General features: G+C 40.6%; 1 protein-coding gene across 2 annotated transcripts in view; it reads right to left on the reverse strand.

Moving 5' to 3' along the window:
• fbxl17 (F-box and leucine-rich repeat protein 17) overlaps window positions 1-15,247 on the reverse strand; it is a 222,573-nt gene that overhangs the window by 110,891 nt on the left and 96,435 nt on the right. The window lies entirely within an intron of this gene.

Raw genomic sequence — 15,247 nt, forward strand, 5'->3', positions numbered from 1 at the left:
CTTAAAGTTCTCTCTTTCTCTTATATTTAATATAACCACACTACGGACGGACAAGCACCTGTTTTTACATGTTGTCGTTAGCAACAATGATGGTAAAACCATCGCGTGGCTCCGCTGTCCGCTTGTTTGTTTTCCAGGTAAACCTTTCACAATAAAGCTCAAGATCCTGTTGAGACTTTTCAAAATAAACTGAATCACGTGAAAGAGTATGCGGAGAGTTTACGGATGAGAAGCAAAAAAGAGCCGTCAGGTGCTAAAAAATAAACCTTAGACTCAAACTTTGAAAGAAAATGGTGGAACAACTTATGTCTAAAAATGTATAGGTTCATGCATCGGTTAAAACACTCGACTCCAGGTAAAGGACGCCCAGCTGGAAACACCTCTCGCAAGTCGAGTTGCGCGAGATTCACAGAATTTACAGAAAATGTTACATTTTTTATATCGAGATTTTGGTCATATCGCACAGCCATATATCAAGTTACACTAAACAGTAGGTCATCTAACTCATGATCCATTACAGTTCACAGGTTGTTGTAATGTGTGACATACAGAAAGGAAGCAATCTTTTTTTACATTGTTTGGCTGTATTGCACAAACTAATGAGAATTAAAATCCACTGCGAAGTCAAGGAGGCTCGTAAACACTAACATCCAGAAAAAAAGTGACCTCGTTTCACTTAAATCTGACCAATATCCTAAGAGGAGCAGTGATTCTTAAAAAAAAAAAAAAAAACTGAAATATTTGCATAAAAATCAAAAATATGTCCTTGACCAAAGTGTGGGTAATGATCCATAGTCGAGATGTTGTGGTGTCAGTGTGTGAAGAGGAAGGGAAAAACCGAGAGAAAGCTGCTCTATGAAATTTAGGACAGATAGGCTTCAAGGATATTATTGGTGCAGCTAATCTAACTACAGCTTAAGCATGCCGGAAAAACATTTTTAAAAATAGCTGGACAATCCTTTATTTTACCTTTTCTATAAACAGAATAAAACAGACAACACCACCTCACTCATTAGGTTCCATTCAATTCATCAGCGCTGAATACCTGAAGCGATTTTAGCTGTTCACCTTTCAAGCTGGGGGGTCACTTGGTGCGAAGAAACAGGGAGCTGCCTCAATGCAGGTAGCCTGAGGCGTTCCTGCAAGACTGCATATGATAGTTACACAGCACTTTCTGCCCCCCAGAGACAATGACAATCAAAACAAACAGAGCCAGAGTTGGTTTGTCATGTTTCTTGCAGCTGCAAATTGCACATAACAGCCTGGTTAAATTATAGTTGCACAGCTGAATCCTTGTTATGTTGACATGACAAATGTACCATTTTGCCACTGTGCACATAAAAGCATAAAAGGGTTTTTCCTGTGTTTTAGTTTTATTTTTTGCATCACATGTGATAGGTGCAACACTCGATTTCACTGGACAGACGCTTCATATTGCGGGACGTCCCCAGTTCTGCTGTGGATCCCTTGAGGACTAATGCGACTAAATTTCCTGAATGAGAGCGTGCCACAAAGAAGAAGCGAGCTTAAGAACGGGGTTACTTATAAGTGAGAGAAATAAAGAAAGAGAAAAAAATGCCTATCCACTGTGTCATTGTCCCTCCTCCTTTGTATTCACAGGGAAGCTGGCTAAAAGACAGGCGGGGATACGGCCTCTTTTCCCCTTCATCTTTTGATAATCCCATCTTTTTTTGTGTTTGATGTTCCTCTCTATGCTCTTTGAACAAATCCCCTGTCCCTGCCCTCATAATCGCATTACCTCCTAAGGTGTGGTGCGCACAGGGTAACTGGACCTCACCAGTGCCAGCACACTACTCCACAATCCAGTACTGCCTGCCAGCAAAACATACAAGCACATACTCATGCACTCCCTCTCTAAGAAACATACAAACAAATACTGAAACACACACAAGAAGAAGAAGAAGAAGAAGCCAATTTTTCTCTTGCCAGAAGAGCCGACTGTGTTGAGATGGCACAAGCAAGCTACAGTTGGTTCAAACGACAAACTGGCAACAGGAGCGTCACACCTGACTACAACAGTGTGTGACCACACTAACAGATCTGGGAAAAGGAACACTGGTTTCTCTACCTGACTCGCTGTTTCTGAGAACCACAGCCACCAAAAGGGACGACAAGAGGACAAGAACACAGGAAGAAAAGGATAAGAAGGAGAGAAAGACAGAAAGCAATATAAGACCAGAGCTGGGAAAGAAGAGTGGGTGGCGTCCAGAAGCTATTAAAACTGTTTTTCATGTTGGGCCAACAAACATAAGTGAGTTATTAAATATGAACCATATAAGACTGGGACCACAGAGAGAGAAGAGCAAGTAAAAGGAAAAGAAAGAAAACAAGTCACGAAAAAAACAACAAGAAAAGGTGGAGAGAATGCAGGCTTTGTGGCTCTTTCCATAGAAACTCATAACTGTTTCTCAAATATTTCCAGAACAAAAATTTCCCAGTGTCATGTTTCTCATGCATAACGGTCGACACATTAATTACCGTGGAGTCAGAAAATACTTAAATGATCAAAGCTATATAAAGCACAATTCTGAGGGAAAGAAGTTCAAGAAAAACTGGTGAAAATGATTAATGCAGTGTTGGTTTCCTTACCTTGATTTAATACAGCGACATCAGAAGCAACATGAAAAAGAAAGAGGAAAAAAAGGGCAAGATGATGGTTAAAATTTCATCTAAACAAAGAAAACCTGCATGTGCTTTGACAATGTGTCAGTGGGAGTGGAGACTTAGTGCAGCACTATCTGAGTATATTTCTCACTTTTAAGCATTATCAGTAAGAGCACTAAATCATAGTTCAGCCAAGTGGGTAGATATAGTTACAACATTGGGCTGGTTCATTTTGCCTTTTTTAAAATTCTCTATAGTTTTCCAAACTATACCAGACTAAGAAGAAGAACAAGGCTCAGTCCCACTAGAATAAAAATAGCATGACAACCTCTTTGTGACTCGGTGGCTGCCACGTGATTTCACTGAATTTCTTATGCAGTCAGAGATCGATTTGCAGGTAGCTGTGGTGACCAACTGGTCGCTCAGAGATTGAGGATGTAGTACCCTCAAGCTCTGAGTGACCAGTTCGAAGGTGATTGCACAGGTCACCTGGTGGGAAGCAACCTGTCTCCAAACAATCGTGGTCTGACTCGGTCTTACTCGGCCCGACTGGCGAAGGTTTGCAGTAGATTACCGTTTAATTTATGAATGAAGACATATAGCCAACATACGGTGGGCCCGTGAGGTCAAATATATGGCAATGAAAGAAAACATCAGAAAAATAACCCAACAAAAATGCTGAGAAAGCACACAAGCACAATGGAACATGAATAAAACACAAGGGAAACAGAAAAAACGGTAGCACTGTCCTTCACAGCAAGAAGGTCCTGAGTTCACCTCCACCACAGGTCTTTCTGTGTGGAGTTTGCATGTTTGCGTGGGTTTTTTCTGCATACTTCAGCTTCCTCCCACAGTCCAAAGACATGCACTTGGTGGGGTTAGATTAATTTCTAAATTTAAATTGCCCATAGGTGTGAATGTGAGTGTTAATGATTGTCTGTCTCTCTGTGTTAGCCCTGCAACACACTGGTGACTTGTCCAGGGTGTACCCTGCCTCTCGCTCTATGGTAGCTGAGATAGGTGCCAGCCCCCCGATGACCCTGATAAGGATAAGCGGAAGAGAATGGATGGATGGGTAGATGGATGGATGGTTGCATGGACATGATTGAAACACACATCACCTTTATCTTTTTCTGCCTCACAACACTGATGAACCCTCTGCTTCTTTTAAGAATGGCTCAGTGGAATCTTTCACATGGATGGTTTCTGTCGCTTTCACAGTTGTTCCCTCATGTTATTGCCTCACTTCTTCTTTTCTATTTTAATTTCGTTTTTGCTGCGTTTTTTCCCCCCATTTCCATTGTGTTTTATTCATATTTGCGTGATTTGCAGTTTTTTTCTATTTGCTGGTGTTTTCTTAAGTTGCTGTCTGTTTGACTTCTCAGGGCCAACGTACCAACGTGTTGCTGGAGAGGGCTCGACTTGACTGGTTTCCACTTGGTTGTATTCTGGATACAATCCTATATTCCTCAAATTAGTGGAGGAATTTCTGAGTTTCTGTTATAAATCTATGAGGTTCTGTCTTGAATTTGAATTTAAGTAGATAATATGAAGGAATGAATGAATGTTAATGTTCTATGTAAAGTAGATGGCAACAGATTTGCAGATTTGTAGCTGTACCAGGCTTGTAATGCACTGGCAGAAACCCTCCTTTTGTGAGAAACTAGACAAAAGGTGAATTCAGATTAGAGCTTACATTCACAGAAATTGCTGATTAAAAGCATACTGTTATATCCATAAACGTACAAAATAGTGACAAAAACGGCCTCTCCCCAACATAACAGTGTTCAGGGTCAATAAATTGGTATAATACAGTAGATCTCTAACACCACGTAAGCTGTTACTTTCTAAAATTGGATTTTTCTTTTGCACAGCTTTCTTTTTTTCCCAGAAACTGTATGTTTGTTAAGTGATTAATCCGAGTCGGAAAATTGCGTCATTGTAGAATAAATCGTGGGAAAATTAATATGAAAGGCAAAGAAGGCTATTAAAATAACATTCAACACTGTTTTCTATTATAAAAACATTAAATCAACCATAAAAAATCCTAAACTCATACCCAAACAGAAGAACCATCTCTGTGAAATGTTTTTTTTTTCCTCTGCAATTCTGACATCAAGACCAATTTCAAAAGAACATGTTAATGAGGTACAGTCAAATGAAAGGTTGGGAGGTAAACAACTAATTAGAAACGGTTCTTGGTGTCACCCTAATTGCTGTTTGGTTAAGATGAAGCCACCACCTCTCTACTTTTCAAAACATTTAAAAACCAGAACAGGTTCACAGCCAATGTGACCTGTGCTGCTGGGCCACAAGTTAGACAGAAAATAGACGAGGCAGAGCTACGAATGAGACCAGATTAAATCAAAAACTTCTCACAAGCACAGAAAGACACTGACAAACAACAGGGACAAGGTGCAAGATGTCAAAACTATAAACAACAATCATAGTAGTGACAGCTCGGAGTGCATGAGGCATTGAAACTTCTGATGCACACAAACAGGCTAAACACACGCGCTTGTTCAGCCGCAGAGGAAAAGCCTGTGCTCGCTGATACAGAGATGAAGAAAAAAAAAGCGTACACACGTACAACGTAAAGGCTCACACAGATGCAAACACACAACAACTCTCTGTTGGCTTTCAAAACAAAGGTATTAATCATCATTACACACACACACAAACAGAAAACGGGTGGGCTGGCGGTGGTGTGCCTGCGGGACTCGTCAAAAAGACACACTGACACCTCAGTGCAGCCTTACCGCTGCTGTCATAGCAACCAAGGTCAAGTGGTCTAAAGCTGTGTGCGTGCGTGCATGTGTGCGTGGCACAAGTGCACATGCATCACAAGGAATTGTAACACATTCCCAGAAGAACCGGTTGGATATAATGAGCTCGTCGCCGTCAGGATAGAGTGGGAAGACAACACAAGTCCCACAGCTGTGCAGCACAGCTCTGCCTGTCCACGCACCAAAAGCAGACACCAGATTGTAACGCAACAATTAAGCCTCCAAATAATGAAAAAAGGCATATCTTCCATTTAAATTACTAGTTGCACAATGGCCATTGTAATATTTTCCAGCATAAAACATTTGATTTTCGTTTGAAGAGTAAAACACCTGTTCGACAAAGAAGAAAATATTCCGTGTAAATTCTATTTCTGAGGACACCGTTTAACCGAGGCGGTAAGACAAAGAGATCTAGAAGGCAGCAAACTTACACTCATTACTGTACATCACAAGCTGGGTGGGAAAAAAAGCACCCCAGCACTTAATTTAATTGTATTTACCATAAGTGTTATAATTTTTATGATGTTTGCGGGGGTGGTCAACATTTCAGGTGAGGTGGCCAACATTTGTTATAAAGCATGTGGAAACAGAGTAATAATACAGTTTATCCAGTGATGCATTGAAACACCAGGTGATATCTTTTATTTTTCCTTCAGTTTCATCATAAAGTTCAACATTTCAGTGACTTAACACGTATGAATAACTAAATAATCATAAAATCAAACTTTTATTCCTAATTGAAAACCTCCAACTCTGCAGTATTGTCCACAGTAAGCACAGTGGTGTCGGGATCGAGCCTGATGCCTCACAGCAAGAAATTTGTGTTTCTATATAAAGTGTGTGTGGCCTGTAATCAACCGGACGCCTCTCCAGGATGTAGCCTGCCTCTCAAGTCTATTCTCCAAAACGCAGATCCCATCCCAAGCTGGAGTTCATCCCAGCTGACCCTGTTAAGTACAGCTAATAGTGTGGTGTAACACTGCTGCCAACATTGTATTTATATCACATAATTTTTCTCTTTTATTATGAGCTGTTATTGGACAACTGACAGTAAAGAGTTGACAGGAAACGTGAAAGGCAGTAAAAGATTTAGACTGCAGATCTTAGTTAGCAGTGCTTAATCAGCACCTTAGACTCCAACCTGGCATCCCAACTGTTTTAAGGATTTCATTTTCAAACAAACAATGTGGATTCCTGGCTCTCACACTTTTATTAGTTTTCAGCCCCTGTAAGTTGTACTCCAAGGTAGACGGGCCCAAAAAAAGCACAAACCTTGTAGTTAACATTAAACATAAAACCAGTCAAGAACAACCCTTGACAAAGAGAAACCAATTCGGACATCCTTCATGCACAGACAAAACACCGTGTCAAAGATGACTTTGTGCAGAGGATGTGAAGAGGGAGCTTTTGAAGTGCAACTCAGTAGTCTGAAGTTCAACACTCCTTTCCATCTACTCCAATTTATTCTTGTTCTAGTCACTGAAGCATCAGTTTCCTGTCTCCAAACACGGCGAACTGTTGTAATCTCCAGTGGAGTGGTGTCACTCCTAACACAGTCTGTCTCGAACCACTAAAGAGGCGCTAAAGTACAAAACAACATTGCTTTCTCCTCGTGCATGAGTAAAAGCATGATCCAGACAACGCCATTAAGGCCCAACCTGTCGAAAACACATACAGGCCGAGATTTAGGATCTAAAAACGTGGTGTGTGAATAAGCAATCGCTTCAAAGAAAAGCCAAAAAACGTATTTTTGTGTGTTTAAACATTCACATACCAGCACTCACTGTAAAGTTTTAAAACACACACACACACACATACATATTGTATTCAGATACACAGTACTTGTACAAATGTATAACAGCATGAATGGACCTACATGGTCACAGATGTGCTCAAAATTAAACAAACACTGTTCATTCGAGCTCACTTACACACACTGAAGCTGAAGTAATGTTTCCTGACATGTGCTTCCATCAAGACACCGATGTTGTCTTAATGCTCACGTCTCTCCTTCTCTCCCAGCCATACCTGTAGCTAATTCCCTTCATTTTTTCTCTCCTCTTTCTCTGTCCGCAGTACTTATCCAGTACCCCCGTCTCCCTTTCTCCAGTGTCTTAATTGCAGCAACAGGAGACAAAACTGACCTTTTCAGCGTAATCATCCCTTTGGCTCCATTAGATCTACACCCTGGGTCCAATCACCTGCATACACACACTCAAGCACATCCTAGTAAAACACCCCTACACACCACCAGAGGTTAATCACAGAGTGAAAGTAGCTATATCCGGAGACATGATAATCATTCCATTCCCTCTGGTCACTCATTGTCTCCTCAGTGCCTTAGTGCAAAGGCCTGTAGTGCTTCCAAAGCAGCTAACTAAAGGAAACCTGGAGGGGGGGGGCACCATCAGCGGTCATACTGTGTATTTTTCACCACTTTACAGCGGTTTGGCATTGCACATGGGTCGTAAAATAAATTCAGCACACAGAGCGAAATGGCTGCTATGAAATTAGTTCTGGTGGTGTTGATTCAGAGATGATAAAATCAGTTAGCAAGGATTACATCTGTACTTTTTGTGTGTGTTGGCAGGTGCCAGTATGTGTTTAAAGCTTCAGTGTAAAGCAAGAGGTGGGAAATCCTGATACTCTGCCCTCCTCCAACAAAAACGTTCAAGGGCTACCTTAGAGCTCCACGTACAATGAGGGGGAAAAAATATAAGAAACGAGAGAAGACGAGTGCCACGCTTTCATGATATCTGACTTTGTCAAAAGTTGTTTGGTCGAAGAGGAAATACGCCTCTCCTGCAGAGGATAAAGAACAGATGGACAGAGTTAAGAGAGGAAGAGGACAAGGACAGGGCCTCCTGACATGCCCGGGTAAGACTGGTGACATGGACAATATTAGCCTTCCACTCACGCTACCACACACTAGGAGTGATTAGATTTACAGCACACACGCGCGACTGGAAGACAAACAGACATTCACGTTCCGAAAACGGAAATGAAGGGCAAGGAAACACACAAGCAGCATGCAGACACACACACGCACACTGACACACATCCCCATCAATTAGGAAAGAGCCATCCAGTGATCAGTAAAAGCTGACTTCTAGCTATTAGTTGAGACAGCATGTTACAGATTGCAGCTGCTCTCCTCCCTTAACTCACCCTCTCTTTTTTTTAATCTGTCTTTTTTAAGTGAGGGCAGCATAATTAATAACTGGTATCATTCCAATAAAGCCATTAGCAGTCTCCGCATTTGTCCATCCTCTCACTCTTCTCCGTCTCTTGCCGTTTCTTTCCCTTTGCGTCCCTCCGCCTCTCTCCCTTTCTGTGATGGATGAACATGCTTGAAAGCAGCTTTAATGCAGGCCAGCTCTTAGGCACCAAAAATAATAACGGCGACAACAACACTAGAGCACCGTAAAATGACAATAAAACGAAGCCTGCCACAACAGCGCAGACCGGGGTTATGAAATACACAAACAGGATGTCACAAACCTGAGTCCCTAGATGCGGTCATATTCAGCTATTCCTATTTTGTTTACCCACTTCGGTTATGTGGGACCCACTCAGCAGACACACTTGAGAAAATGTGCAAGTAAATGTGTTGCTTTTCCTGTTTTCTGTCACTCACATGTCCAGTTTCTAGAATACATTTTTGTGTTCACATGATAAAGCAAAATTCAATTCTGGCAACCATTTGCATGATTTAACAGAGACATAAACAGGAAAAAAATGACACTTTGACTCAAGTTACAGGGTTTGTTTGTTTTTTTTAAATTGCTCATTTTGTGCATTTCTTTTTCCACCATAAAAATATGATCTGTTTTTCCCCCACTTTAAATCTTCCACATTGGATAAATAGGGAGAGAACCTGTTTGTTTTTACCCAGGGTTCTTTCGGTGCCATGTCTCCTCCTCATTAAATGCCCCTCTGTACTTAGTGCATTGCACCACCTCAATTTATCTGTTATGTGAACTTTTTCAAACTACTTTAAATTATTATTGTGTATTGCTCACCTAAAAAGACATTGATTGGTCACAGTCCCCTATCACTGACTTTCTGAAGTCTGAAAATAGACTCTAGGGGGGAGTGCAACAGCCTAGTTCCTTCTCAGACAACTTGAATTACAATATATTGAATGGTTATTATTGATTATATTTTTTTGTCTAGTCTAGTTTTGTCTAACTTTCTAAACTTTTCTAAAATCACGAACTAAACAGTTCAATAAAGTGAAATCTGTTTCTCAAACTTTCCCATAGTTTGAATGCATTGATTTATTTGACTCAACATATGAATATCAAGGGCGCAGCTATACAATCTGTTTAGACAGAACCCTGATCAATTAAGATCTCATTTATTATTCACATCCTGTTAATTTCCCCCACTGTGGAGAGCAGGCCTGTTAGGAAGTTACATTAAGAAATGTGTGTAAAGGAAAAGAAGAGACTGTGTTTATGATCAGTGGAGTATAAAACCATAACGTAAATTGGTCTGGATGCACATAATAACAAAGGCATTGCACCTGTGTGCTGTAAAGTGGGGGGTAAAAACAAAACTGTATCTATATGCTGATTCTTTATATTCTCCCTGTTCTCGGTTACCCTGAGGAGGTGGTGAGACAGCGAACGCTCTGTAATAGCGCGGTGCGGTGCAGCTTTTAGGGGTAAATTGATGTCAGTGACATCGTTGTAAGTTTGCATAAAACCGTGGGACGGAGAGCAGAAGGAACATTTTGCTGGCGGGCTTGAGAGCAAACTGACAGAAGCCTGCGCTATCTAGCACTTTTCAAATCCTCAAACCCATGCTAACCTTTCTGCAATCACAGTCCTGCATGCTGGATACAGCTTTGAAGCAGCCCACATTAGCAGCTCCAGGCTGCGAACGAAACTCACCATGTGCTCAAACTTCTGGAAGTTTTTGAAACACGAGAAGGGAAACAAAGGAAGGAGGCGCGGTAGATATTTTTTGACATCTATCATTTTCCGAGAGCTGTAAAAATCTTCTTCACATACAATTTTTTTTTAATAATAGAAATTAGACATACTAGGTTTTCATCTATCACTCACGAGTAGTAAAACACACACAATTAGGCAAATTAACAACTCTGTAAGGATTAAATGAGCTTTGATTTTACTTTTTTTCCTCCCAGAATGAAAAGTGACACAGGAAGAAAAAAAAAAAACGTCACACAGCCAACAAAATTAATGAAGCACACTGAATACTTGCAGAAATGCATGTTGCCTTACTTCAGGGTCAGCCAAATCACTTACAGCACAAAGGGGTGCAGACTCAAACCGTGTTGCAACATCTGTCTGTTTTCCAGATTCTGGTACAGATGGGAGGTTGAATATATTGACTATTGCTAGCTCTGCTGCTTAGCAACCATGTCTTTTTTGACAAAGCACATTAAAAAAATCAAGGGAGAATAGTGACATTTGCTATTCATGGTCAACCTTGGATCATGCGAAAGAAGCTTATTTCATGCTCAAAGCCCAATTAAGTTTCTTGGGCCACAGCCCTGATCTGAAGCCAATTTAATGTTGGATTAAGTGATTTAATTGTGGATTTGTGTCCATGATTATGCTACTGAAGTTACAGACTATAACGCTAATCACCACCCAACATTTAACCGCCGGCCACACAAGTGAGTAAGACAACCATGACGGCAGATGATGCGGCAAGGTTTAATCTGAAACTGATCAACTTGATGCACAGGAGGAGAGGGCAGCTTGAGTTTGTTAACGCTTCAAGTCGTCGGAACTGGGAGACGACTCTTCCGTTTTCAGCTCAAACCAGATACATTTGTCAACGTTCGGACACAGCGTGATCTTTTCATTAAGAGAATATCTGTGGCCTGACATTTACAACACCCGTTAAAATGAAGATGTATTACATATTTCACAAGGTGGCACAGAAGACATCCATCTCTCTGTCTCGCCGTCTCTCTCTCTCTTTTGCTCATGAAATGTTGTACAGTTAGTGGCTTATTAATTTAAAGTGTACCGCAGCAGCCTATCCGGGGTGAATATGCTAATCAACAATTTTGAGGCCTGATGAAGTATTTTACAAGAGGCTGTAAAAGTATTTTTGGGAAATTCACTGTCAGGTTCAATTGCTCAAAGTGACTATCCAAGGAGAACCATATCTCACCCAGTATATTAAAGAGGAAGTGGACTCGTGCAAAAACGGTGCAAGGTTTAAGAGGCAGATTTTGGGCAGTATGCTATCGTTAGATTAAGTTATCAGCAACGTTTTAATTTAATCAAGTATAAACAAGCAGATCATTGCCTTGTACATTTACATTGGAATGTTATGTTTAAGTTCTGCTGCTGTTCTTTTTTTTTTTTATTAATTATTACATTTTAATTATTAAAGCATCTATTTTTAGGATATTTTAGGAGACAAAATACTGTTAAGGTTTAGCTGTTTCTTAAAGTTGATAAACTGACTTCTTTGTTTTTTAAAGTACTTTAAATTTGAATACGTTCATCCACAGTGTCCATCTGTCTTTATGAGAGGTGGACATAAAGTAGCATTACTATACAGTACTTTCATTTAACCACTACCAAAATTATTAACTTTCTTTGTTAGGTTTTTTTAAAGAGTAAAACTGAAATACACTCACTGACCACTTTCTTTAGTTACACTTTGCTAGTATTTTTTATTTATTTAAAACCCTTTATAGTCCCACATGGGGGAAATTTTGTAGTCCTCTGCATTTAACCATTCACTCAGTGAGGCAGTGGGCAGCTACCAATCCAGCGCCCGGGGAGCAGTGTGTAGAGACGGTACCTTGCTCAACCACTCTATCTACTGAGCTATCCCTGCTCCAATCGGGTTACGCCCCCTTTGGCCTTCAAGACTCAACAAGATCCTGGAAAAATGTGACTCTGCGGACTTCATTTGCTGCACATCGAAATCACAAATCTCTCTCAAGTTCCACCACATCCAACAGGTGCTCTACTGGCTTGAGATCTGGTGACTGTGAAGCACAGTGAACTCATTGTCGTGTTCATGTTTGTGACATGGCTTGTTATCTTGCTGGAAGCAGTGATTAGATGATGGAAGGTGCTTACACTGAAGTCATAAAGGAATGGGCATGGCCGGAAACAACACTCAGGTAGGCTGTGGGATTTAAACTATACATAGTTGGTACTAAGGGGGGCAAAGTAAGCCAAGAAAATATTCCCACACACCATTACGCCACCACCAAACTGAACCCCTGATACGAGGCAGGGAGACCCATGCTTTCACGTTGTTTACACCAAATTCTGCCCCTATCATCCACATTTGTCGCCTCAGTTTCCTGTTCTTAGCCGCCAAGAGCAGCACCCACCAATTTTCTCTGAAAAATATCCAGAGACCTGCCTCTCACTGGATATTTTCTCTTTTTCTACTGATCTACAGTAGATCAGCAATTTCTGAAGCACTCAGACCAGCCCGCCTGACACTGCATTCAAAGTTGCCTAAATCACACTTCTTACACATTCGAATGCTCAGTTTGAACAGCACGCCTAAATGCATTAAGCTGCTGCCATACGTAGATACTTGAATTAACCAGCATTTGAACAGGCGTGCCTAACAAAGTGGCCAGTGAGTATATATTCACTATTCTAAGCAATAACTCAACTGTGAGCAGACATTGAAGCCTAAATAAACCCCCGAGTTAAAACAATGCAAACAGCTCTGTTGGTCATAACATTTTGATTATGATACAGGTGAGACGATAGCCATGTTCCCTGAAACTTTCTCCACATTACCCCGAGGACCAGTGTGCGAGAATGCAAATGTCCAACTGCGTTGGATCAGACACTGAGCAGTCTTACAGCTCCTTGGTGCAAAGTTTTGTGTGGCGTCAGACTGCGCCCATGTGAGAACAGTGCAGGAAATTTTCAGGTGAATTCACATAGAGCCAAATCAAACAGAGTATTTCCTGAGGTGAGAATGTGTCTGCAGAGGACCCTCCTGTTTATGTGCTACACATGGAAAAAGGCAGCTGTGTTCTGGCTTGATTCATCTGACACTGTCTGGAGTTCAGGCGAAAGATGATCTAAGAAGCAGAGCCAGATCAATGCATCAATCACTGCACAGATTGGCTAGTGGAGTATTTTGACACGCTGTCTTACAATGATCCTGGTTTCATGGTTTGTTTGGAGTTTTTTTTTTAAAGCCTCAGAGGACCCTGCATTTTATTTGTTGCTGCTTTCTTTATGTTTTTAACAGATCACTTCTGTCTCGCCCCTTCATTCAAATCAGTTAGCTGACTGTGTTTTATCACGCAGGCCAAAAGACAATCTGAGTAAGTGTTTTAGACAAATAACAAATCTGATCGACTACAGCAGAATTTAACCTGACATTTGTAAGAGGGCAGCATTAAACTGCATGAAACTCCCAATTTTGAAATCATATCCGACAGATTTTGCTCTGCTCTACAAAAATGATTAAAACTAAACAAACCCAAGCTAAGAGTGCTGTCTGTCAAACGTCTCAGATATATAAAATTATACATTTCACGGCGTGATGTTGATATTTAATATTACGGGGCTTATATGGCTCAGAAGCATTCGAAGGTCTTCAGTATCACTGGTTATAAAGACAAGGACATAAAACACTGAATCCATTCTATAACTCACTACATACGGCTCCTTCAGTATCCTAAATACCTAAAATTGTAAGTAAAATAGCTGAAATCTGAAGGTGAGAATTAAAAAAGAAAAAGTCTCCTAAAAACTCCACCGTCAAGTCTATTTCCCAATGCCATGACATATCACCCATAAATCATAACAACCTTAAATTAAACAGAAGTGGTAGTAGCAGATGAGTAAGAACAAAGACAGGTATGAGATTAGAAATCGGAGAGAAATTGGAGAATGGAAGACTTGTCCTCTACCCATTCTTAACACACCCTCCCCTCCATGCAGTCAGCATTTATTCCTCCATGAAAAGCTCTGATCGAAGAGTGATTTGCATGATTGCATTTTCCATACCTTGCATTAATAGTGGAGAAGGAATGAATAGCTAATGGCCTATCACATTTAAGTAGCCATCTCAACCAGCCATCACATTATAGCTCGCTCAATCTGCTAATGAAACAGGTCTTTCTCTCTCGGTTTCTATCTCTCTAAATAGACATCTGGTCCAGGCAAGTCATGAAGATATCTGATAATCGAAAGTATTTCACGATGTATCAATCACAAATTAGCTACATTTAGCTCAAGCATGTTTGTTACATGAAGTATGCAAAGAAGTTAAAACAGCAGAACTCAGAAATCTAAGAAAGAAAAAATAAAATAAAAAAAACCAAAAACAAAACATAAATTTAAAGAATAATAATTTAAAAAATATATTCTAATCTACTACCCTGCTCCTACAGCTCTCCCCTCTGTATTCTCAGCCCCTCCCAAGAAGCAAGCATGAACACACACACACACACATCTGCTTTAGACATGCTAGACTTTGGCTTTACACCAGATCTGAACCCTGTTCTTTGAGGTGAAATTACATTTTCTGACCCATTGCACCGCTGCATCTTACTTCTTATCCAGACTTTTTGGATGGCCACCAGCTCTGGCCTGTGATTGGCTTAAATTTCCATTCACATTCTGGAAGCCCAGAGGACACCCGGGAATCCAGTTCCCTTTCTCACCACCTAATTACAATATGCCTAAAGGTTACTATGGATTTTTTTTTTTTTTTTAAACCATGGTTGCCAAAAACGTGTTGTCACTCTAGCTTTAACTAAAGCTTTGGCTGTGCGTCAAACTGTCTGTTTATACAGAGTTTGTTTTAATCTTTTAGTTTCTGAAAGCACAAAAAAAAACCAAGCCAAA

Source organism: Oreochromis niloticus, linkage group LG12 (assembly GCF_001858045.2).
Source record: "Oreochromis niloticus isolate F11D_XX linkage group LG12, O_niloticus_UMD_NMBU, whole genome shotgun sequence".
NCBI classification, from domain to species: domain Eukaryota; kingdom Metazoa; phylum Chordata; class Actinopteri; order Cichliformes; family Cichlidae; genus Oreochromis; species Oreochromis niloticus.